At 35.8% G+C, this 24058-nt stretch overlaps 1 protein-coding gene across 2 annotated transcripts in view; it reads left to right on the forward strand.

Annotated features, from left to right (window-relative positions):
- Positions 1-24058, forward strand: part of LOC120413084 (1-phosphatidylinositol 3-phosphate 5-kinase) — a 192502-nt gene that overhangs the window by 34543 nt on the left and 133901 nt on the right. For both annotated transcript variants that reach the window (XM_052708872.1, XM_052708873.1), the window contains one exon: positions 22751-22880. The gene's annotated coding sequence lies outside the window, so the exon portion shown is untranslated. The remainder of the gene's footprint in view (positions 1-22750; positions 22881-24058) is intronic.

Raw genomic sequence — 24058 nt, forward strand, 5'->3', positions numbered from 1 at the left:
GCAAAAATCCCATTTGTTCCAACAAGGTACAGATCAATGTTCGTCTGTGATGGGTTCCAAAAACAAGAAATCCTCAGGATTACCTTCCACCAGAATTATGTTTCACATCTGTGACTGCTTTCCATACCCAGAGATCGACAGAGCGTGTGGATTTGCCTCAGTCGAGAGAAAACCGAAATTGATCAGCTTGGAAAATGTGAGATGAAAATTAAATTGAATTTTCCCTCCCCCCGCGCTTCTCTCCCTCCCCCACAATCCAATCATCGATTGGTTTTTCCTCTTCTTTTTTGCTGTAGGAGGAAGAATTTTGACATTTTCGGTTTGAAAGCCACTCTTCAGGAAGGCAAGTGGCAAAAGTGGCTCCGAAACGTTACGCGAAATGACATGCCATGATATGTACAATCAAAATGATATCCACCACCCATCGAACGCCCCCCACGTGTTTGGCTGTGGCGTGGCGTGGCGTGGGTTTTCCGGCTCAAGTGAAGTTTTTCCAAGGAAATGTGAAGAACGGCTCACCTTCAGTGGCGGAGGCCGGTCTGGCGAAAAAAAAAATATTGGCTGCATGTGGTGCCCAGACGGAAAATGCCACGTGCTGAAACTTTGATACGTATCGATCAAATTTTTTATTGAACTTTTATCAATTTTTTTTACTGCTGAGGGGTTTTGCTGTTCCTGGTTTGGGGGAGCGTATTTGCAGCAACAGTGAACTAGTTGTGCATGAAACGAAAGATACTTTGTTGCTCGATTTCATTGTGAGGAATGTTGATACTTTTGAGAGATTTATTATTCATTTAATTTATATCTCTACAATTTTGAAGTTTTGAAAATTTTGATTCATTTAGCATATAATTATTAACCATAACTTTTAACCAAATTTCATTCACAAAAAACGTGCTTTTTACAGACCAACATGGAAACAAAAATCTGTTATTTTTAAGAAGATAATTAAACACTATTTTTAACAAGACGAGACAAAAACAAATGTTCACGAGTCATTTGGACCCTTATTAACATTCCAACGCCCAAGGCTCCAGAAAAGTTGGAACGGTAACTTCAACTCAATAGTTCTCGGGCATAACTCAACCAATCAAGATGATTATTCTTCCCAGTGATTTGTTAGGTTGTCTAGATTATTCTAGAACTTTGTAGAACTTAATTTGATCAAATCTGTAATTTTTGCGATCAAAAACATCGTTCCAACTTTTTTTTTGCGTGTAAAAAAAAATCGCCAAAAATTCCACGGAGGCAGTCGTTTAAAAAAAGGTGGAACGATGTTTTCGGTTGCAGAAATTACAGATTTGTTCAAATCAAGTTCTGCAAAATTTTAGGATCATCTAGACATTCTTACAAATCACTGGAAAGAAGAATCGTCCCGATTGGTTGAGTAATGCTCGAGAACCAGCGAATTGAAGTTACCGTTCCACCTTTTTTGGGAGGCTTGGGCGTCCGTGTAAGTTGGACATGCGTTGGGCGTTCCAGTGTTAAGAGCTTTCCACATTGCAGTTGAAATTATAACATCTTATCTGATTTTGAGGCTTTTTCAAAATGGTTCACCAGAGAACTGATTGTCATGCGGCAATAAACTACATATATAATATAAACATTAACTTTTCTATATTTTAGTTATTCGTGGACTTGTATGGGAATATAAAAGAATAATTGAAAGAAGTTTAACTAGCTTTGATTTTAGGTTCAGCAATGAGTGACTTGCAAAAAAAAAAATGTTAGAGGTAGTGCCAACTTCCTTTATCCATTTTACATAAATATTTGCTATGAACTATTGTTTTTGTAAAGATTGAGTTTATATCGGAATTGAAAAAGGTTCCTTATCTTCCTGGTAGAGCAGTGGTGCACCACTCTTAACTTTCAAGTGTTGCATGGAATCAATGTTTGTGGGCCAGAGTAAAGCTATATCAGAGATATTGGACCAAAATTTACACATTTACTAAAACGGTTAAAAGGTACAATTATGCACAAAAAATATTCTCAATAAATAATCTTGCATCAAACCTTTATTTATCACTCAGATTTGAGTTCCATATATCCGTATTTTAAGATTTGCAAAAATGTTTGAGTGTTTTTTTCAAACCAAAAAAAACTGTTTGAGCCAAAGGAAAGTTTAGCAGAAATTTTGATTAAATGGATTTTTTGCATAAATTGAATTTCAAGCAAAAATATTGTATTGAGGCTGTATATAAGGGACGAAATCGAACAAATTCTTTAATGTTTTTAAACCCTTTTTTTTGGGAAATTTCCTCAGCTTTTCAAAATAAAATAAATGGATACTTCTTAAATTCAAAAAAAAAGTTTTTTCTCAAATTTTAGCATAAAATGACTATATCTAGGAATTGTGCCATTAAAAAAAAGGATGAATGTCCTCTTTGATTGCAAATTCGATTAAATATCTTTAAATAATATATACTAAGCTATTTTGATTTGCCTGAAAATGTACCGAATTGTACTTTTATTTGTCTACAGTATCCTGTTAGTCAAACATTTTATTAGTAGAATTGATTCGGATTTTTGAATTTCAACATTCAGTAACCAAAATTTAATTTAAAATTGCTTAACTTATTAATGTGTAAACATTAACTTGGCCAAAGTCATCAAACCGATCAGAAAATTCCTTCCCAAAATAAAGAATTTCGAATATTTACATGCATATTAATTCATTTTTATTTAAAATGGCATTTTGGGCATGGGGATACAAGCTTTAAGATTTCATTCAAATAAAAAGTACATTAATACAAAAACGGCCGATTTCAGCTGAATTTTTTATTGACTTAATTTTTGGTTTAAATTCAAATTTCTTATGAAAAAACATATTAAATATTTTAATAAGGCCAATGCAAATTTTATTTCGAATTTTTGATCTCACATTCAAGCCAATGCAGTACTAGTTTGGCAACTGGGTGGTGTTTAACTGAGCGCTCGATAACTGGACTGCAGCCCAGTTGAAAAGCAGACAAACGTAAAAAAACAAAACCAAAGATGGGTCAGTCGATGCAAAAATAATTATGAACAATTAAAATATTAAATGTCATGAAATTTTATGTCATTTTCAAAGAATTTTTGAGGATATGCTTTGGAGATTTTTTAGAGTTACCTTAATTTAATTTTTTTGTTAAGAAAATTTATCGGTCAAGGTCGGCCCCTTCATATTGAAAATTTTGAGGGAGCGGTCTATTACTACGTAACGCAAATAGGTGATTTTGGACCCCCTCCTTCATAACAAAATTTCCATACAAAATTTGAAAAAAAATGTATTGAGCGTAACACAATCTCAACCCCCCCCCCTCCCCCCTCCCCCCTCCACCCTCCTCCTCAACTGCGTTACGTAATCAAAGAACGCTCCCTAACTTAGGTATCACCGTGATTTTTTTTTTGTTAGGAAACAAATAATTTTTATGATTTTAAATCATGTTTATGAAAAATACATTAAATATCTCGGAACCCTGTACAATGCTTCCAGTACTTGAATTGTTATGAACATGGCTTTCGGAATCTTAGGTATCTGATTGTAAAAATATCCAAAACTAATTGTAATTATTTTTAAAGCAGTATTTTTGCGTGTAACACAATTCTTAATACAAAAAACTCGTTGATGCGCAGTTAAAAAATGTGTTAATTTTGAAACTGTAATTTCGAATTGTTGAATATTACCTTTTTTTCAAATTATTCGCTCTACAGCATTGCCTTGGCGTTCTCGATTGCAAGATTCCTACTCGAAACTAGGTGTTCGAAGGCTTGATTGTTATTCCAACTAGGTTAGACTGGGGCCCACCTCTTTTATGATGTAATTTTTCCTCAATTTAGACTGGAAAAGTGACATTACAGCAGGAAAGTGGAATTACACATTTTCAGAGGTAAAGTTACACATTTTTTCTGATATAAAAGATGTAACCTTTCCGAGATGTAATATTACCATGATTTTTGTAACTGTGTATACAATTTAAAACACTTTCATGGATTTCTCTAAGAATTATTGTGACACCTTCCAATTGTTTCACAAATTGCTCACCTGCCCAAACAATTCACATCAAACCCTTTTTTTGATCGTTGCCAAATTCCACAACAATGTTTCCGACCGTCACCCAGAGTGAGTAGGTTAACTGCCTGTGTGGTACACCTGAACCACCATGTCTGAGTGAGTAACACATTAGGCAAACACAAACCGAAGGTGATGTACCTTCTGTTCATTTTGGCATTAATTTGGAAGTGACCTCATCACGCGTAAATAGCGTGTTTTTTATTGTTACTTTTGTTAATTCTTCCCCAGAAACCCACTTGTGTACCGAGTCGCTGTATGACATTGTTGTAAAGTGAGTTCCTTAACCGACGAGCCTTCTGTGCACTATGGTACATTGGGTGGCCAAGTTTCAAAAAAGTGACCTTCTCCAAATATTTTTTGGTATTTTTTTCTCGAAAGTAAACATTCTAACTAAGAGAAATACAAATTTTCAAAGCTCTAAGTTTGTTCATTACGGAGATACGCAAGCTGAAAGTCAAAAAATGGAGTAAAAATCTAGCGTTTTTCGTAAAAAAGGCTGATTGTTTAATTTTAACATAGCTCAGCCATTTTAAATATTTTATTAGGACAATTATACATCGTTGGAAAGGTAATGAGATAAGCTTTGAAACTATTAATAGATAAAATATTGTTTCTAAACCAAAAACTGAAGTTTTCATCGAATAACTGGAGCATTTTTTTGACAAAACTTATTTTTTGGTGTTTGTTAATCGAGTACCGATGCTAAACATGAAACTAAGATCACTTGAAAGATTGGATCATAATCTAACATTGCTGAAATTTCCAGCCTGCGATTTTTTGCGTTTTCGGAGATATGCCATTTTGAACATTTACGTTTTATCAAAATTTTCTGCATTGTACATATGCGCCCGTTTATTTCACTTGCTTTGGTACCTACTTCGTGGGCATCGTCGCTTCAAAAATCAATACCTGGTTTCAAGAAGTTCGAAATGACTTTATTGGAATTTTCTGTTGCCTACATTTAAAATTGAGTACCTTAGTCAAAATAAGGTATTCGTACCGAAGTTTCTCAAGCGAAACTGGAGAATCTCAGTTTGATACCGAAAAAAGTATTCAGCAAAATATTGACTTAGCATGATGAATTTCTGCGATCAATCCATGAAACTGATCCACATTTAAGTTCTATGTTGGTTAGTACAAAACGTCATAAAAAGTACCTTTAACATATCCTGAAGCTGTCAGAAACTCTATAATCAAATGAATTTTCATGAACAAAAACATTAGGATTAGTAAGAGTATGGTTTGTATTTTATCGCTTTACTTCATAATTGATATTTTGAATAAAATCAATTTTTCTGATATTTAATTTAACAATTTTAGTTTTCGCAATTTATGGCCGTAAGGGTGGGGTTGTGGGGGGGGGTCTCAAGTTATATGGCATGGACTCACAAAAAGAAACACACAGCAGTAAATAATAAATATTTGACTTAAAATGAATTTATTACGCTTAACAAAATTTTGTTGGATGGAAGGAGGGGAGGGGGGGGGGGGGTGAAAGAAAGAGGAGGGAGGGGTTGTGTCCTTAAAGTGGGGATGTTTTAGCTTATCCATAATTTAATAATATAAACTTGCAATACAATATATACAATTCTGTTGCACTTGCAAATGTATGACAAGACTATTTATTGTAAACAATCAACTATTGAAAAACATGAAAAGTAATAAAAATCGACGTATATCATTTCAATACCATACAATTACCCAAATTTGTATGAAAAAACATTTAAAAAGCAAAAAAATAATTTGGCCGCCTGTTTGTATGGAGATGGCCCATAGTGCTGTGGTGGTTTCGAGCACTTTACTCGAATTGAGTTGAGATGTAACCCTTGATGCATAAGATATTTAAATCATATTTTAAATAAATTAAATCAGTTTGAAAGTTATGACTATTGAAAAATACAAAAAAAAAAACAAACAATATCATCAAGGGTTAGCTCAAAGTGGCTCAGCCAGCCGCAAATTAATTTCGGAACAAATGAAGCCATTTTTGTACGTTAATTTGTTGTTTTTTTGCCCCGCTTACTCGTTGTTAAACGACGATGAAGTTGCATGTTTTTTTGGCTCGTCGTGCAATTTTTATATTCGCGCCATTTTGGCGTGACTAACGATGCTAAACAATTTGTGGATCCGTCGACGGTTTTCACCTACTTGAGTTATGACGGCGGCGACGCCGGTGGAATGCCGACTGTAGTGGCATTCACCTTAACCTTAAGGGGGCATGAGCCGGAGTTTGGCGAATTTGGCCGCGTGTATACATAAAGAGTTGTTGAGAAAGACGTTTGGGAGAAAATTTTCTGGGGTTCGTTTGACATTCATTTACTTCATAGTCCTAAGTAATGTTAAATAGTTTGACATTATTTCACCAATTTAGTCAACTAATGTGATAAATCATTATTGTTAAAACATTGGGAAATGTTTTGAACATCGTAATATTTTTTTGTGAAATTCAATATTTAATATTAAACCCTTTAATTTTCAAGAATTCGAATAATTAAGAACAATTTTTCAATAATGTTTTGGACTAACGATCGGAGATTCATTTCTCATAAAGCACAGCTCTTCAACGTACCTCATAGGAAAAGGGCCACTTACTCAGCTACGTTTAACTATCGCTTATCCAAATAGTAAAAGTTCTCCAAATATTCGCAAAAAAGCAGACTCCGACTTCTGGACCATCATTCAAGCACGAGGGACTTCAGAACATGCTGACTAGCCAGGCAGCTCCCTTCGTTGAAGTAGGGGCCAATCCAGCTGAAAAGTTCTCAACAAAACGCGAAACCCAGATGAATGGAACTAGGAATCGAGAAATGACGAGCCGGCAGCCGGCCAGTTCCAGCAGTTTTCACACTCGATAGGGCACCAATGATGTCTGAAATTGATACAGTCCGCTGGGTACTTATGGCCATCGAGGAACCTCCCCGCTCCGTAGAACAAGACATGTTTACGATCGGTTTCAGGTCCAGACGAAGCTGAGTGGCTCTTATCCCGGGCCGGAATGTTCCGACTAAGTGTATGGCACACTACTGCTGCTGCGTCTGCTCTTCCTGGGGGCCATTCCGATGAAAGGCCATTTATCATGCCACTCTATATGGGGATTGCTTCTGCGGAACAATACGGAGCTGCTGCGTTGTGAGGAGATTGGACGCTGGCAACCCAGGACAAAAGGACTTGGAATGTGTTTGTTTTGTTTTTAAGAGGAGAGTTACTTAGAAATCTTAGGTGGTGTTTAAAAAAGTCTTGACAGTATTTTCAGTAAAATTTGTTTTTACTTAAACGAGACCTTCAATATAATTGCATCGATTTTATTTTATTTTTTCTCTGGAACTTTTCGTAAACCCCTCAACAAAATTACTCTTCAAGTAACAGCTCAACTATTGCACACGCTGTTTCTATAGGAAGCAATCAGGGTGAGTATAGTTTTAATCTTCTCAATTGAGATATGGTGCAATGATTATGACCTTCGACGTTTGCTGTCAATGCGGGGCCGATTTGTTTCGATTTTTACTACGATATATGTATTCGGTTTATGCTCGAAGTTGGGTTTTTTTTTCTGAAAACATCAAACTTGAGTGGGTACAGAAGTTGCAATCAACTAATCACGATAATTTGGGTTTTTAAGATTAGTTTATTTGAACCTATTTTTATTTTTATGAATACATATGACTAAAATTATGGCAGTTGAATAAACATTCAACTGCCATAATTTTAGTCATATGTATTCATAAAAATAAAAATAGGTTCAAATAAAGTTATCTTCCCCTTAAAAATTGTGCGAAGCAATGTTACAAACTGGGAATAATTCAGAAATTTGAAAGATTCAACACTAATTTTAGAAATTTATATAGCTGTAAATCATTTTACAACTGAGCAGTTCTCTACGGAATCGGTCTTTTTTCTTTAATTTTATTTTTTGTATTTTTTAATCCGGCTGAAACTTTTTTGGTGCCTTCGGTATGCCCAAAGTAGCCATTTTGCATCATTAGTTTGTCCATATAATTTTCCATACAAATTTGGCATCTGTTCATACAAAAATGATATGTGAAAATTCAAAAATCTGTATCTTTAGAAGGAATTTTTTGATCGAGTTGGTGTCTTCGGCAAAGTTGTAGGTATGGATATGGACTACACTGAAAAAAAATGCTACACGGTTAAAAAAATTTTGGTGATTTTTTATTTAACTTTTTGTCACTAAAACTTGATTTGCAAAAAAACACTATTTTTAATTTTTTTTATTTTTTGATATGTTTTAGAGGACATAAAATGCCAACTTTTCAGAAATTTCCAGAATGGGCAAAAAATCTTTGACCGAGTTATGATTTTTTGAATCAATACTGATTTTTTCAAAAAATCGAAATATCGGTCGCAAAAATTTTTCAACTTCATTTTTCGATGTGAAATCGAATTTGCAATCAAAAAGTACTTTAGTGAATTTTTGATAAAGTGCACCGTTTTCAAGTTATAGCCATTTTTAGGTAACTTTTTTGAAAATAGTCGCAGTTTTTCATTTTTTAAAATTAGTGCCCATGTTTGCCCACCTTTGAAAAAAATATTTTTGAAAAACTGAGAAAATTCTCTATATTTTGCTTTATTGAACTTTGTTGATGCGACCCATAGTTGCTGAGATATTGCTATGCAAAGGCTAAAAAACAGGAAAATTGATGTTTTCTAAGTCTCACCCAAACAACCCAACATTTTCTAATGTCGATATCTCAGCAACTATAGGTCCGATTTACAATGTTAAAACATGAAACATTCGTAAAATTTTCCGATCTTTTCGAAAAAAATATTTTCAAAAATTTAAAATCAAGACTAACATTTCAAATGGGCGTAATATTGAATGTTTGGCCCGTTTAAAATGTTAGTCTTGATTTTAAATTTTTGAAAATATTTTTTTCGAAAAGATCGGAAAATTTCACGAATGTTCCATGTTTTAACATTGTAAATCGGACCTATAGTTGCTGCGATATCGACATTAGAAAATGGTGGGTTGTTTGGGTGAGACTTAGAAAACATCAATTTTCCTGTTTTTTAGCCTTTGCATAGCAATATCTCAGCAACTATGCTGCCCCTGATCGCATAAATGTCCCATATGCATTTTCATCGATTTCGAGTTATTGATGCAGTTTTGTTTAAAATTGTGTGCTCTTTCAAAAGAGCCTATAACATCCAGTACTTTGTTCTAGAAATCAGGAGGAAATCCAGTTTTTTCGCGAAAACTTAACACGTAGCCTTATGTATGGGACAAATTTCAATTGCGTTTTTCTCAGCTTGCTGTTTTTGCATATGGGTAATTCTCCGCCAACTCACACAGCAGTTGCCCCGACCCCTCTTCGATTTGCGTGAAACTTTGTCCTAAGGGGTAACTTTTGTCCCTGATCACGAATCCGAGGTCCGTTTTTTGATATCTCGTGACGGAGGGGCGGTACGACCCCTTCCATTTTTGAACATGCGAAAAAAGAGGTGTTTTTCAATAATTTGCAGCCTGAAACGGTGATGAGATAGAAATTTGGTGTCAAAGGGATTTTTATGTAAAATTAGACGCCCGATTTGATGGCGTACTCAGAATTCCGAAAAAACGTATTTTTCATCGAAAAAAACACTAAAAAAGTTTTAAAAATCCTCCCATTTTCCGTTACTCGACTGTAAAAAATTTTGGAACATGTCATTTTATGGGAAATTTAATGTACTTTTCGAATCTACATTGTCCCAGAAGGGTCATTTTTTCATTTAGAACAAAATTTTTCATTTTAAAATTTCGTGTTTTTTCTAACTTTGCAGGGTTATTTTTTAGAGTGTTTTAATGTTCTACAAAGTTGTAGAGCAGACAATTACAAAAATTTTGATATATAGACATAAGGGGTTTGCTTATAAAAATCACGAGTTATCGCGATTTTACGAAAAAAAGTTTTGAAAAAGTTGGTCGTCATCGATCATGGCCGTTCATGGTCATCCGCGACAGACACGGACGACGAAACAAAGAGAAACGCAAAAAGTAACTTTTTCAAAACTTTTTTTCGTAAAATCGCGATAACTTGTGATGTTTATAAGCAAACCCCTTATGTCTATATATCAAAATTTTTGTAATTGTCTGCTCTACAACTTTGTAGAACATTAAAACACTCTAAAAAATAACCCTGCAAAGTTAGAAAAAACACGAAATTTTAAAATGAAAAATTTTGTTCTAAATGAAAAAATGACCCTTCTGGGACAATGTAGATTCGAAAAGTACATTAAATTTCCCATAAAATGACATGTTCCAAAATTTTTTACAGTCGAGTAACGGAAAATGGGAGGATTTTTAAAACTTTTTTAGTGTTTTTTTCGATGAAAAATACGTTTTTTCGGAATTCTGAGTACGCCATCAAATCGGGCGTCTAATTTTACATAAAAATCCCTTTGACACCAAATTTCTATCTCATCACCGTTTCAGGCTGCAAATTATTGAAAAACACCTCTTTTTTCGCATGTTCAAAAATGGAAGGGGTCGTACCGCCCCTCCGTCACGAGATATCAAAAAACGGACCTCGGATTCGTGATCAGGGACAAAAGTTACCCCTTAGGACAAAGTTTCACGCAAATCGAAGAGGGGTCGGGGCAACTTTTCCCGATTTCGTGTGAGTTGGTAGAGAATTACCCATATGGGACATTTATGCGAACATGGGCAGTATGGGTCGCATCAACAAAGTTCAATAAAGCAAAATATAGAGAATTTTCTCAGCTTTTCAAAAATATTTTTTTCAAAGGTGGGCAAACATGGGCACTAATTTTAAAAAATAAAAAACTGCGACTATTTTCAAAAAAGTTACCTAAAAATGGCTATAACTTGAAAACGGTGCACTTTATCAAAAATTCACTAAAGTACTTTTTGATTGCAAATTCGATTTTACATCGAAAAATGAAGTTAAAAAATTTTTGCGACCGATATTTCGATTTTTTGAAAAAATCAGTATTGATTCAAAAAATCATAACTCGGTCAAAGATTTTTTGCCCATTCTGGAAATTTCTGAAAAGTTGGCATTTTATGTCCTCTAAAACATATCAAAAAATAAAAAAAATTAAAAATAGTGTTTTTTTGCAAATCAAGTTTTAGTGACAAAAAGTTAAATAAAAAATCACCAAATTTTTTTTACCGTGTATCATTTTTTTTCAGTGTAGTCCATATCCATACCTACAACTTTGTCGAAGACACCAACTCGATCAAAAAATTCCTTCAAAAGATACAGATTTTTGAATTTTCACATATCATTTTTGTATGGACAGCTGCCAAATTTGTATGGAAAATTATATGGACAAACTAATGATGCAAAATGGCTTCTTTGGGCATACCGAAGGCACCAAAAAAGTTTCAGCCGGATTAAAAAATACAAAAAAAAATCGAATGACCGAAAACTCAGAGAATTGCTCAACTTTCTTTTGCAATCCAGATTTTTCGTGAGAAAAATTTGGGAAAACATTAGCATTTTTTTGAAGTTCCTATGCTAAAGAGGCGTTATACATGGTGTATAATAATATAGTCCCAAATAGATCAAAAATGTTTCGTTTAAAAATTAGAGGAGTTGTAGATAACCTTTGTGAGATTTGTAATAACATCGACAGCACAGAACACAGGATACAAAATTGTAAAGATACCAGGCCAGTTTGGGAATGGGTGGAAGAGATTATTAGCAAGAGATTGAAATTAGTAGTAAAAGATCCAGAAGAAATCGTGCAAATGAGTATAATAACATCAACGAAAAGAAAAGCCTGTTTATGGCTAGTAGCAGAAGTAATATGTATTAATCTTTAAAATACCAAGAACGCAACAGTAAAGGACTTTCAGCACCACATAAGAAAAATCAGATGGAACTTTCGAGAAGTTTTCAAGAAACATTTTGGGAACCTGATAAACATCAGCTGAGAATTGTTGGCGTATTTTTCATCGAAATTCATACAATTGCACCTCAGTGTGTTTAAACTTTGATTTTTTTTTTAATTCATACGCCTAAAAGAAAATTAAACTGGCATTTTGAAAATTATTCCTAAAGCTATTGTCCATTGCAACATTTTAAGAAATGCGGATAATTTATTGGAAATTTTTAATGATGATAGATTTAATTGTACATAAAATAGATAAATGCAACGTGAAGTGTAAAGCAATACATGAAAAAAATTCTTTGTTACACAAAATCCAAAAAGAATGTGAACTAACGTTATTTGAATCTTCGATGAAAGAAAATCCAAGCAGTTTGAGCTATTTTATTTTGAATGTCTGTTTTTTTTTTCAAATTAGCGATGAACAAATTGCAAATAACGTCGGGGAAATAAAGTATTTTCTTAAATAAAGTTGTTTATTCAATAATATTAAAATGCAAAACTACTTTGAAAATCAAAAATTCACAAAAAATTGCAATGTTTAAAATTTTCAGAAATAATAATAAATAAAAAATGCAAAAACGCCCTACATATTTTTTTAAATGCTGAATTATCACTTTTATTGAATGCCATGACAACAAGCTAAATTTTATTTCATTTATTTTAATGATTGTACTTATGGTGAATCTTTAGTTAAGGATGTGCTTTGTTTTGGACATTCATTTTCTTAAATCTCAGTAAAATAAGGATAGCTGAATCGTAAAGAAAGTTTAAAAATTCGTATGTTGTCTGCAATTATTTTGTTGTGGTTTTGAACCATCTAACCATCCTGTATACAATTGTTATAAAGTACCAAATTTTGCGTAAATTTTAGAGTACCGAGAAATCTCTGACCAACTTATTGTAATGTTTTTTTTTTTTTTTTGCAAAATCGCGATAACTCGTGATGGTTACAAGTAGGCTTAATGATTTTTGACGCTCGAAAATGACTATTCACGGATATTACACTAATTTGAAAAAAATAGCCTTGAAAATCCTTTCGTACAGAAAGTACTTTTATAGTTTAATTTAAAATATTTTCAATCAGCTTTAAATTTTCTTCACCAATTTTCCATTCCTTTCAACTTATTTTTGTTTTATTTTTTTCAATCACATACGAATCTTCTTAATATGAAATTATCGAACGAATAGAACTAAAGAGAAAATTTCGAGTGAAATATGTTAAAAAGGTTTATAATAGGCATTGCAAAACAAGTTTGATCTTGTTTTATAATAATATAACAAGATTCAACAGTCTTGTCTAGTCAAAATTTTTTAAACCCAATAAAAATCTTCTTGAAAGTTTTCATCTCTCTCTTCACAAGATTTACTAAAAATCATGAAGCAAAAATACAATCGATAGCAAAATCTTCAACATTTAAAAAAATAAAGCTTCCAATTTTCAACCCAATCAACAAATTTTGTTAAAATTTCATGGGACTCAGAAACATCTTAATTGTTTTAAAATATTGAACGAACCAAGTAGAAACCTTCTCCTTTCTTTTGTAATTCTACCTTCAATATAACATGTTAGTAAATATGTATTATTAATGCTCCAGATAGCAATCTCTGACTGCTCATTATTTTTTTATCTTCTTTATATCTACAAATATTGTTAACTTTAACAATTTTGATTTAGTTGAAGTGTCGTGTTTTTTGTAACATTACAGGGTAATTTTTTTTTTGGTTATTTAATCACAAGTCTTTTGATCATAAATATGCTGAATTCTTGTCTTAGAGAAACTTTTAAATAGCTCAACTCGAATAAAAACCTGCAATTATGGATTCACCTTCTCGCGCAAGCTCACTGGGTCACCACCGCCGATCAACGGTTTCATTTCTGCTCACGCCTCATCTTTATGACCTCTCATAGAGGTTTCCCATTTCAAGCCCAGACGAACTCCGCGATGCAGCGCCTCAGAATTCCTCACTAATGATCCATCCAAAAAATACAACTCCACCTCACCACCCTTTAAAAATCGTAACCAAACCAGCAAGCAGCGTGTCAATCAAAAACTCTGTTGTTCGCCCTTTCACGCCCATCACCATCTTGCCCAGATCGGCCTCTTCTCGATAACCAACGAAGAAAAAAACCTCAAGACAACTCTGTTTTTGTTCACGTGTCGTGTCTTCTTCCCCCCTTGTCAAGACGATTGACAGGCAACCCGTTACCAACGATTCTGTCGTTTTCTTTTTTATTGGGGTTTTGTCTGATATCATCAGATTTGGTAGTCGGTGGCCCCGTTACGCAACTGGTTGGTCAAACAAATTTATTTGGGCATTTTTTGTTTCCACAAGATTGTTTAAGTGTTTAGTAAAATTCTCTTTCTTTCTTTTAAAGCAAACTCCGTGAAATGCTGTAGACTTTTGCATATAAATAGATGTTTTCATTAATTTTCAATTATTCTTGAAACGTTTTCGTTCATGCTAAAAAATTTATATATAGATATTATTTACAGATTACAACTAATCTGAACTAAAAAATTCAACATTTCGACGCTGTCGTGCTATCTTGTCGCACCCGCCATTTCGACGATCCGAGAAAAACGCGTTTTAATGTTTGACCTTGAATAAACAAAAACGAGAGCACGCAATGTTAACAATAACAAACACGTTTTGTTTGGCTGACCATTCTGTGCATTGTCCTGAAGTTTTGTTGAAGTTGGTTGCCGGAGTTCTGAGATATAATTTCAAATGTTTACGGTTGTCAAACTTGTACGTGCGTCAAACGCGTTCTGACCTGAAATCCCTTTGGTCACTTGTCGCACTTACATCAATTTTCAGGGAGTGACAAGATAGCACGACAAGATTGAAACTTCTTTTATATGTAAAGTGACAACAATGCACGGAGTTTTTTCAGTTTTTATTGAATATCTCAGGATTGAAATAGAATTTTGGAGATCTGTGAAGGTCAACAGGTGAGGCATTGTTAGCTGCACAAAATGGCGTTCTTAACTCAATTTGGCCCAAAATGCACGTGCGACAAGTTAGCACGACGGCGACGATTTAAGGTAACACAACCCTTTTCAAAAAACAATCTCATCATGGTCCAGCAAATCACCACTTCATAAACATCCTAGTTTTGAATGGAATGGAATGCACACAAAAAAAGCAAATCTTTCTTCGCAAAACATGAAAAAAACAACGATTTCATTCGACGACCAACAACAAACAATGCGCGCTAGCGCTCGTAATCCATCTTTCTTCAGAAGCATATCGTCACGAGTTGGCCATTGTTCAGCGATGATGGAAGAAAAAGTGAGAAAAAAAGGAAAAAAGAATCAACACCCTTTCATCGCGGAAAAAAGGATTTCTAGGGTAATTCGTTCGAAATCGGTATTTTTCTTTATAATCTTTATAATTTAATATTGATATTACCTTTTTCAAAAATATAGGTTTGAAATTATTCCACATTTTTTCAGCAAATTGATCTACGACCGGCCACGTGGTCCACGTTTTTGCCATTCGTCCAGGGTCGTGATGATATAGTCTAGGTTGGTGTGTGCAACCAGCCTAGCTCCCTCCGCTGACAGTGCGGGGTTTGTTTGTGCAAGTCCTAGTTTTGTGTGTTTCCAACCTAGGACAAGGTTGCAACATTGTTTTCTAGCCAGATTGTCGTTTCACTGGCTCTGTATGTTAGTCTGTGTTTTAGAGTTTTTAGTTCAGATCATCCGGGCTACAGTTTGTAGAAGCAACATCAACTGTCAGGATGCTTTGTTGGTGGAGAAGTTTGTGTTGCGCCTTTTTAAATGTTTTTTTTTTTTTAATTTTATTTGCAACGACGATTCCGCTGTGAAACTGTCAACTTTTTCTGTCTTTCGGGAGAAATGAAACGGCCTACTTTTCCAAACCAAAAAAATGCTGAAAAGTAGTACTTTTCACTACTGTTTTTGGTGCTGATAAGCTGAACTTTTTAGCACTGTTTTGAATTGTATCATCTTGGAATTGAGAACTTTGAGAATCTGTAAATTGGACGGAATAAGGAACAAACGCTTAACTTGCAAAACATACTTTGAAAATACCTCGGTGTAGTTTAATATTATTTTGCCAGGTTTTTTATTAAGCAGCAAAGTAGAAGAGTACCGGCAACAGTGCCCAGTGTACAGCCCAGGAGATAATCATTTATAATGGCCCTTTTATCCATCTGTGAAGTGATTTTATAAACCTAAAAAAATAGTATTAATGTATGATTTTTAATATAAAACTAATGCTTTATACATAATATGATCCCGATTTTTGATGAAATGTATCTTTATGAAACAATTTCACATGTGATTCAATATTAATATTCAATTTGATTCAATATTAATATTACTTAAGTGATTGAAAATAGTGAATTTCGTCAATATTATCATCAATTTTTTTGTGAGCTTGGCATCAAACTTGTATTGCACATAGAATCCTTCTGCTTTGGAATTCAAACTCATGACATTTGGGTTACGCAACTGAGTGCCGAATCACGCAACTTTTTTTCCGATTTTGTGTTGGTTACCAGATAACGAAACCTTGCAATCAAAAAATACTAACAGTTTTTAAAAATATTTACATCGGCCTAAGTGAAATTTATATAACGTGAATTGAACTTTGATGCAACGGCCTTTGATTGCTCAGATATGGAAAAACAAAAATAACAATACAGGAAAAATAAGATTCTCTCATTGTTGCCTCAATTAGGCCTTGTTTTTAGATCACTAATATCTCGGGAAAAAATGGTCCAATTTTCAAGTTTAAAAAATGAAAAGGAGCTGGCACTCCACTCTTGGATTTTAAATGAGATTTAACCCGTAAAACGGATTTATTTCAAAAGTGTAATTTTTGTAATTTCCCGGGTATTCTTTAGCAAAGTTATTGATCTTCAACAAATATTTAAAAAAATATAACGCTTCCATAAATTTAATTTCAATAAATAGTCACAGTAATTAAACACAATATTAGTTTTACATCGAATTATCATTTACTTTGTGGACTTTTTGGAATTCTTGTTGAAAAAGTTTCTCAAAGCTGCTAGAACAAGTTCAATTAAAGGATTTGTTGGTTTGTACTGATTTTTTTCGAATCAATGTTCTCACTGAATGATTTTTCCTGAGTTTATTAAAATTGTCTTTGTCATAGTTGGTCGACTTGAACTTGTAATTTGTTATTTTTTTTTAAACCTTAACAAGAGTTTAAATATTTGGATTTTAGCTATAAGACTAATAAGGATTCTAAGCAACATCGGAAAGTTTATATTCAAATTGAATGTTTGATTGAAATTTTCTTTTTGAATACATTATTCAGACAAGATGTTTTTGATTGTCAGCTCAAAACATTTGAAAGTTGTTCACAGTTACAAGTAAAACTTAACTGAATATTACTAATTGTCAATATTATAATATAATATGCTAATATTATTGGGTAATACTCTACCAACTCACATGAAATCGGGAAAAGTTGCCCCGACCCCTCTTCGATTTGCGTGAAACTTTGTCCTTATGGGTAACTTTTGTCCCTGATCACGAATCCGAGGTCCTTTTTTTGATATCTCGTGACGGAGGGGCAGTACGACCCCTTCCATTTTTGAACATGCGAAAAAAGAGGTGTTTTTCAATAATTTGCAGCCTGAAACGGTGATGAGATAGAAATTTGGTGTCAAAGGGACTTTTATGTAAAATTAGACGCCCGATTTGATGCCGTACTCAGAATTCCTTAAAAACGTATTTTTCATCGAAAAAACACTCAAAAAAATCTAAAAACTCTCTCATTTTCCGTTACTCGATTGTAATTTTTTTTGGAACATGTCATTTTATGGGAAATTTAATGTACTTTTCCAATCTACATTGACCCAGAAGGGTCATTTTTTTAATTAGAACAAAATTTTTCATTTTAAAATTTCGTGTTTTTTCTAACTTTGCAGGGTTATTTTCAGGCTTCACTGAACACCAAGATCTGGTGCACCGTGGTGCGGTTTTCGTGTCACTCTAGAAACCAAACCGAGCTGTTTACTGTCACACCATAGCAACTGTACCGAAAGCACCTTGGTACACCACCGGTGCACCCAAACTGTATACCAAGGATGCAACTCAACATATGGTTGATCCAAGTAAACCGGAGGCGACATTGTTTTGATTGAGGTTTGTCAGCCATCATTCACAACTTCGGGATGGCCTGGCGGTTGTTGTCTCCGTCTTTTAACCACGAGGTTCCTGGTTCAATCCTGAGTACTAATCTAATCTAATCTAATCGAACACAAGCGCAGCCAGTCCGAAGAAAGCATCCTGGAAGAACTTGTGGTAAGATTACGCCTCAAGTCCTTTCTTGTCAATATTAATGATTACAGTACATCCGAGTTACCCCGAAAATGTATAGCAAAAATTAAAGCGGCCAGGCCTACTGCGTTGCATTAACCGCAGAGACAGATTCTGTGAACGGATCACATTTCATAGAATCATCAGGGGAGGAAGGATGCGTGGACATACCGTACCAAACGCTCCGAAACAGTTGTGGTGTGGTGTGTAAGTGTAAATTTGGCAGATAATAATATTTAGGGGCATGGGGGGGGGGGAGGGGAGGGGGAGGAAATGTGGATAGGAGAAAAGGAAGGTGGGAATGGGATAATATGGATATGATCAATAGAATATTATATAAAATAAGGGAATAAAATCATCTATCAAATAATGATAGATAAAATGGATAGATCTCACCAAGTCATTCAACAGCTCCAGGCAGCTGGCAACCGTTTCCGTATTTTTATATTCTCCGTCACATCCAGATGGGCGAAAAACTCTTCCACGATGACGATGGTCGTCGAAATCATGTGCGCCACGAAACCAACCTTGAGCTTGTTCCTTGTTCAGCGTCTGGTCGCGGGTCCACCGTCCGGATCTTTGGCCACGAGCAGCAGCTTGCAACGCGCACCCTTGAAGCAATCTCTTGCACCGGTTTGTAGTTCGGACCATTCCGGTACATAACCCATCGTGGCCTTCATGGCGTTCATCGTGCCAGTGCTTTTTCCAGGATCCAAAATCGAGCTTCTTATAAATCCACAGGAACCAACGTCGCAACTGCCGAAACCACTGGCTTAATCCAAAAATCCGTGTGATTCAAATTCTTCTGAAAACTTTTTTCTAAAAACTGATCGTAAAGAAAAAAAACGACAGCAGAAAAAAACACGTCTGCCCGCACGCCCGGCTTACTGCGAAACCTAGTTCCTGGTTCAATCCTGAGTACAAATATTTTTGAGGTTTTTTTTTTTCAATATTTGCTGTCAAAATTACTGATTATATACATTTTTAAGTAACTTCTTCGAACCTGCGACGCTTTAGTCAAAGAGTTAGAAAATTGAATGGATTTTTGTAGTGGAATAGAGAAAACGTTCCATATTATGCAGGCAGGTTTAAGTGAAAATGCCTATTTCAGGATTATATGCACGAGAAGTTAAAGTTTAAATTTCATGACACGACGAAATACTATTCCTAAAGAATTATTCTAAGCAAATAAATATCATTTGAAAAATAAAATAATAAATGTCGAGATTCGAACCAAGAACCTTTAACTTAATATAGCACTGCCTTTGACAACCACACCATTGAGAACTGTTGAATTCGGTTGGCTTGCTAGACATCAAGAGTTCCAAACTTCTCCCGTGTGGTAGGCGCAGAACCCATGTCAGTTTTGTGTACCCGATCCACACCGCCGTCACACCGAACTTCGGTTTCGGTGCACCGATCAAGCTACCGAGCTGTGTCGGGTTTGGGTCGTGACGAGAAATGGTGCGGATAGAAAAACCGGTATCATAGCAAACCGTTGTCGCACCCGTCAAAAGGTAAGTCTGGTTATTTTTTAGAGTACACCATATTCTTGATTTACACAACGAAATGGGGGTGTTTAAATCGAGAATAATTTAAAAAAAGAATGTCCATGGCTTAAATTGAGAATATGACTTAAATTAAGAATCTTTGAGATTTCATAATTTGTTGGAGAATTTTCAAAATGTATCAATTGTATTTTGTTTAGTAATGTTATTAAAACAGTTTAGCATGGTTTTGGAACACCTGGGATGTTCTAGTCCATCCGAAACTTCCGGAAGTTTTGTGCAGCAGGCTAACCGAAGAAACAAGTCTAAGCTTCAAAAATAAGACAACGGATCCTACCCAGACAGCTTCAGTGAGTGCGGTAGGCTACAGTGCATTGTTGTAACCACTTATTGGGATGATCTGGGTCATCCAAGGACTCCCTGGAGTCAAGACCGGTGGGTCTACCGCCGTAACAAGCCAGAGGTCGACGATTTGTGACCCCGGAACATACCCACATAGCTTCAGTGAGTATGGTAGACTACTTTGCTGATGTGTTGGGATGTCCTGGGTCATCCAAGGACTCCCTGGAGTTAAGATCTGTGAGTCTACCGCCGTAACAAGCAAGAGGTCGACGGTTTTTGACCCCGGAACATACCCGCATAGCTTCAGTGAGTATGGTAGACTACTTTACTGATGTATTGGGATGTCCTCGGTCCTGGAGTTAAGATCTGTGAGTCTACCGCCGTAACAAGCCAGAGGTCGACGGATTTTGACCTCGGGACATACCCGCATAGCTTCAGTGAGTATGGTAGACTACTTTGCTGATGTGTTGGGATGTCCTGGGTCATCCAAGGACTCCCTGGAGTTAAGATCTGTGAGTCTACCACCGTAACAAGCAAGAGGTCGACGGTTTTTGACCCCGGGACATACCCGCATAGCTTTAGTGAGTATGGTAGACTACTTTACTGATGTGTTGAGGGTCTACCGCAATGAGACAATGAGATCTTAACTCCAGGGAGTCCTTGGATTACCCAAGACATCCTAAAAGATCATCAAAGTAGTCTACCATACTCACTGAAGCTATGCGGGTATGTCCCGAGGTCAAAATCCGTCGACCTATGGCTTGTTACGGCGGTAGACTCACAGATCTTAATTCAATGGAGTCCTTGGATGACCCAGGACATCCCAACACATCAGTAAAGTAGTCTACCATACTCACTGAAGCTATGCGGGTATGTTCCGGGGTCAAAATCCGTCGACCTCTGGCTTGTTACGGCGGTAGACTCACAGATCTTAACTCCAGGGAGTCCTTGGATGACCCAGGACATCCCAACACATCAGTAAAGTAGTCTACCATACTCACTGAAGCTATGCGGGTATGTTCCGGGGTCAAAATCCGTCGACCTCTTGCTTGTTACGGCGGTAGACCCACCGGTCTTGACTCCAGGGAGTCCTTGGATGACTCAGATCATCCCAATAAGTGGTTACAACAATGCACTGTAGCCTACCGCACTCACTGAAGCTGTCTGGGTAGGATCCGTTGTCAAAATTTTGAAGCTTCGACTTGTTTCTTCGGATAGCCTGCTGCACAAAACTTCCGGAAGTTTCGGATGGACTAGAACATCCCAGATTTTCCAAAACCATGCTTAAATGTTTTAATAACATAACTAAACAAAATACAATTGATTAATTTTGAAAATTCTCCAACAAATTACGAAGTCCCAAAGATTCTTAATTTAAGTCATATTCTTAATTTAAGTCATGGACATTCTCATTTTAAGTCATGACTTAAAAAAAGTTGCGTAAATCGAGAATCGTTTAAAAAAAGGTGACTTAAAAAAAGAATATGGTGTATAACATAGAAGTATTCAGTACGCTGAAGTTCTGTGCAGACCTTCAAATGTTCTTGCCCAGCAAAAAAGAATGGGCGGCGCACAGCGCGACGTCTGCGACGCCATTTGATTTTGCCGGATCGTTTTTGTTACATCCTATTGTGGACATACTTAGTGTCAGAAAAAAACTTGATATATAATCTCTAACTGTATGTTTTATTTGTTTAATTGATCTTAACAGTTTAATTGAGATAAAATTACTTAAATAATATTATTTAAAATATATTAGAAAATATTAATGCGTTATACGATAACACCCTTTCGAAACGCTCTTTTGCTGTTTACTGGTGTGTTTAATTCGTAGCGTACTCTTACTATAATATAATCAACTCTGACCTCCTGACTTGATTCTGAGTATCCATAACAACGCTTTCCTCCCACTCGCACCGGAAGCGCCTGCAGAACCAAACCATCGCGTTTATTAGATTGTCTTGCTTCCGCGGCACCGGAAGAGCCAACTCACCCGGAAAGCTCACACCAACTTCCTGCTGCGCCCTCTGGGCCAAGGATAATGACGGCCCACAAACCACCAACCAACGCCAACGCCGAACTGACTGACTAGCGAGTAATTGTTGTTGCGGGTGGCGAGAACTTTCCTCCCAAAGTGATTACCTCGTTTAATATTTATAACAAGTTTTAAATTATGGCGAGCTTTCGCCAACTTTTACTTTCCTCTCTCAAAAAGAAGCTTCCGAAAAGCTGTTATTAACGCGTTGAGCCTGCTGTGTGGCGGGGCTTAAAGTTTGGTTGATTAAATAAGGATTCTAATTTGATTTGAAATTCATGAAGCGTACTCTGCGTAAAACGTGTACCGCCCTGCCGGTGTTTACCAACCTCAGTCCTCGATCCCCAGGTCCAGGGTACTGCAGGAAGATTGTAGGTTATGCATAGAAAGTGCTCCACTTGGGGACGTCCCCGTCGCTGGAAAGATGCCATCTAAAATTGAAAGCCAATCAATAAGGTCAAACCGGGGTTTTTCGGGCCATGCTGGAGCGAACCTCACTTTTTACGACCCCTGGCTGGATGCTGTTGGTTGGGCTTCCGTACACCTTTTCCTCTCTATGATGATGCCATCGAATGATGCTTTGTGTGTTCCAGTAGTAGTTTTAACCCTTTTCTACGTTTTTTTTTCTCCGTTCCAGGTTGACCCCAACTCTACTAGAGGATCGTAAAATTTAAGCATCAGCTCACTCGCTCGGTGTTGCCGTTGGAGACCAACCTGGACCATCCGGTAGTTTAGCACATTGGCCAGTGCAGTGCGCTAACGAGAAGGTAAGGCATCCGTTGGCTATCGTTTTAACCCTTTGGATAGAGATTTTTCCCGATATTTAAGCAATACTACCCGGTCTCTTCAGGGTTAACGTCGATATTCAAATTCCCATAGAGAGTAATAAAGTTTGAAATATTTGTTTGCTGGGCAAACGTGGTGGTGAGGGTGGAAATTTACTCGAAATCGTTTAGAGATGGGTACCTCTTGTGCCAGCAACTTTATTGTATGGGATCGGTTTCGGAGAACGATGGTCAAATCGTTTAAACGGTTCAATATGGAAAATTGGATTGGGTTAATTTGGGATGGTCTCAACGATGTTCTTCTAACAATAAAAGGGAATATATGGCAAATATCGTAAATAGCAATGTTGAGGTCAACACCATAAATAATACAACCTTGAAAAAGTTGCAAAATAAATCTTTAACAGGTTGTTGCCTTTTAAAAATGTGCAAAACCGTCAGTGGGGTTGAAATTAGGTCTGGTGGTGAGATTAGGTCAAATTATTTTTTTTACAGATTTTACCATTTCGCAGCTTCTTCTCAATGAAACTAAATTCTGTTAAAAGGGTTTTATAGTGGACATTTTAAGATGACTGAGCTGAAAAAATCTCGTTCCTAGAACAAAATTTGCCATTTTAGCAGCTGTCTTAAGTTGAGATACGTTTTTGGCCAAAAATGATCGATCGAAAAATTTACTATTCAATATTTTTGTTGGAATTGTTCGAAAAGTACCCAAATGTTTAAAAATCTCTACTTTAAACATAGTAAAATGTCAATGCGAGTCCCTCGATCAAGAAACACTGTTGGATGACTAATCATTGTATTTGAGCATCATTTCAGTTTCATAATACCCAATGCCACCCCCACTAAGGGGTGAGATTGGGTCAATTTTCAAGCGATTGGCATTTTTATTTTAGAAAAATGTTAGTAAACTATTTAAGAACATTTCTACGTTAAAAGATTTTTAATGATATTTAAATTATTTTCGTTTTTAAGAAATAACTAGAGGTGTATCATTTTTTAACTCATAGTCACCCCCACTGACTATACTTTTTAAGAGCGAGTTTTTCACCAATGTGTAACAGGTCGTATCGAGGTGCTCCGATTTGGATGAAACTTTCAGCGTTTGTTTGTCTATACATGAGACGAACTCATGCCAAATATGAGCCCTCTACGACAAA

Source organism: Culex pipiens, chromosome 2 (assembly GCF_016801865.2).
Source record: "Culex pipiens pallens isolate TS chromosome 2, TS_CPP_V2, whole genome shotgun sequence".
NCBI classification, from domain to species: domain Eukaryota; kingdom Metazoa; phylum Arthropoda; class Insecta; order Diptera; family Culicidae; genus Culex; species Culex pipiens.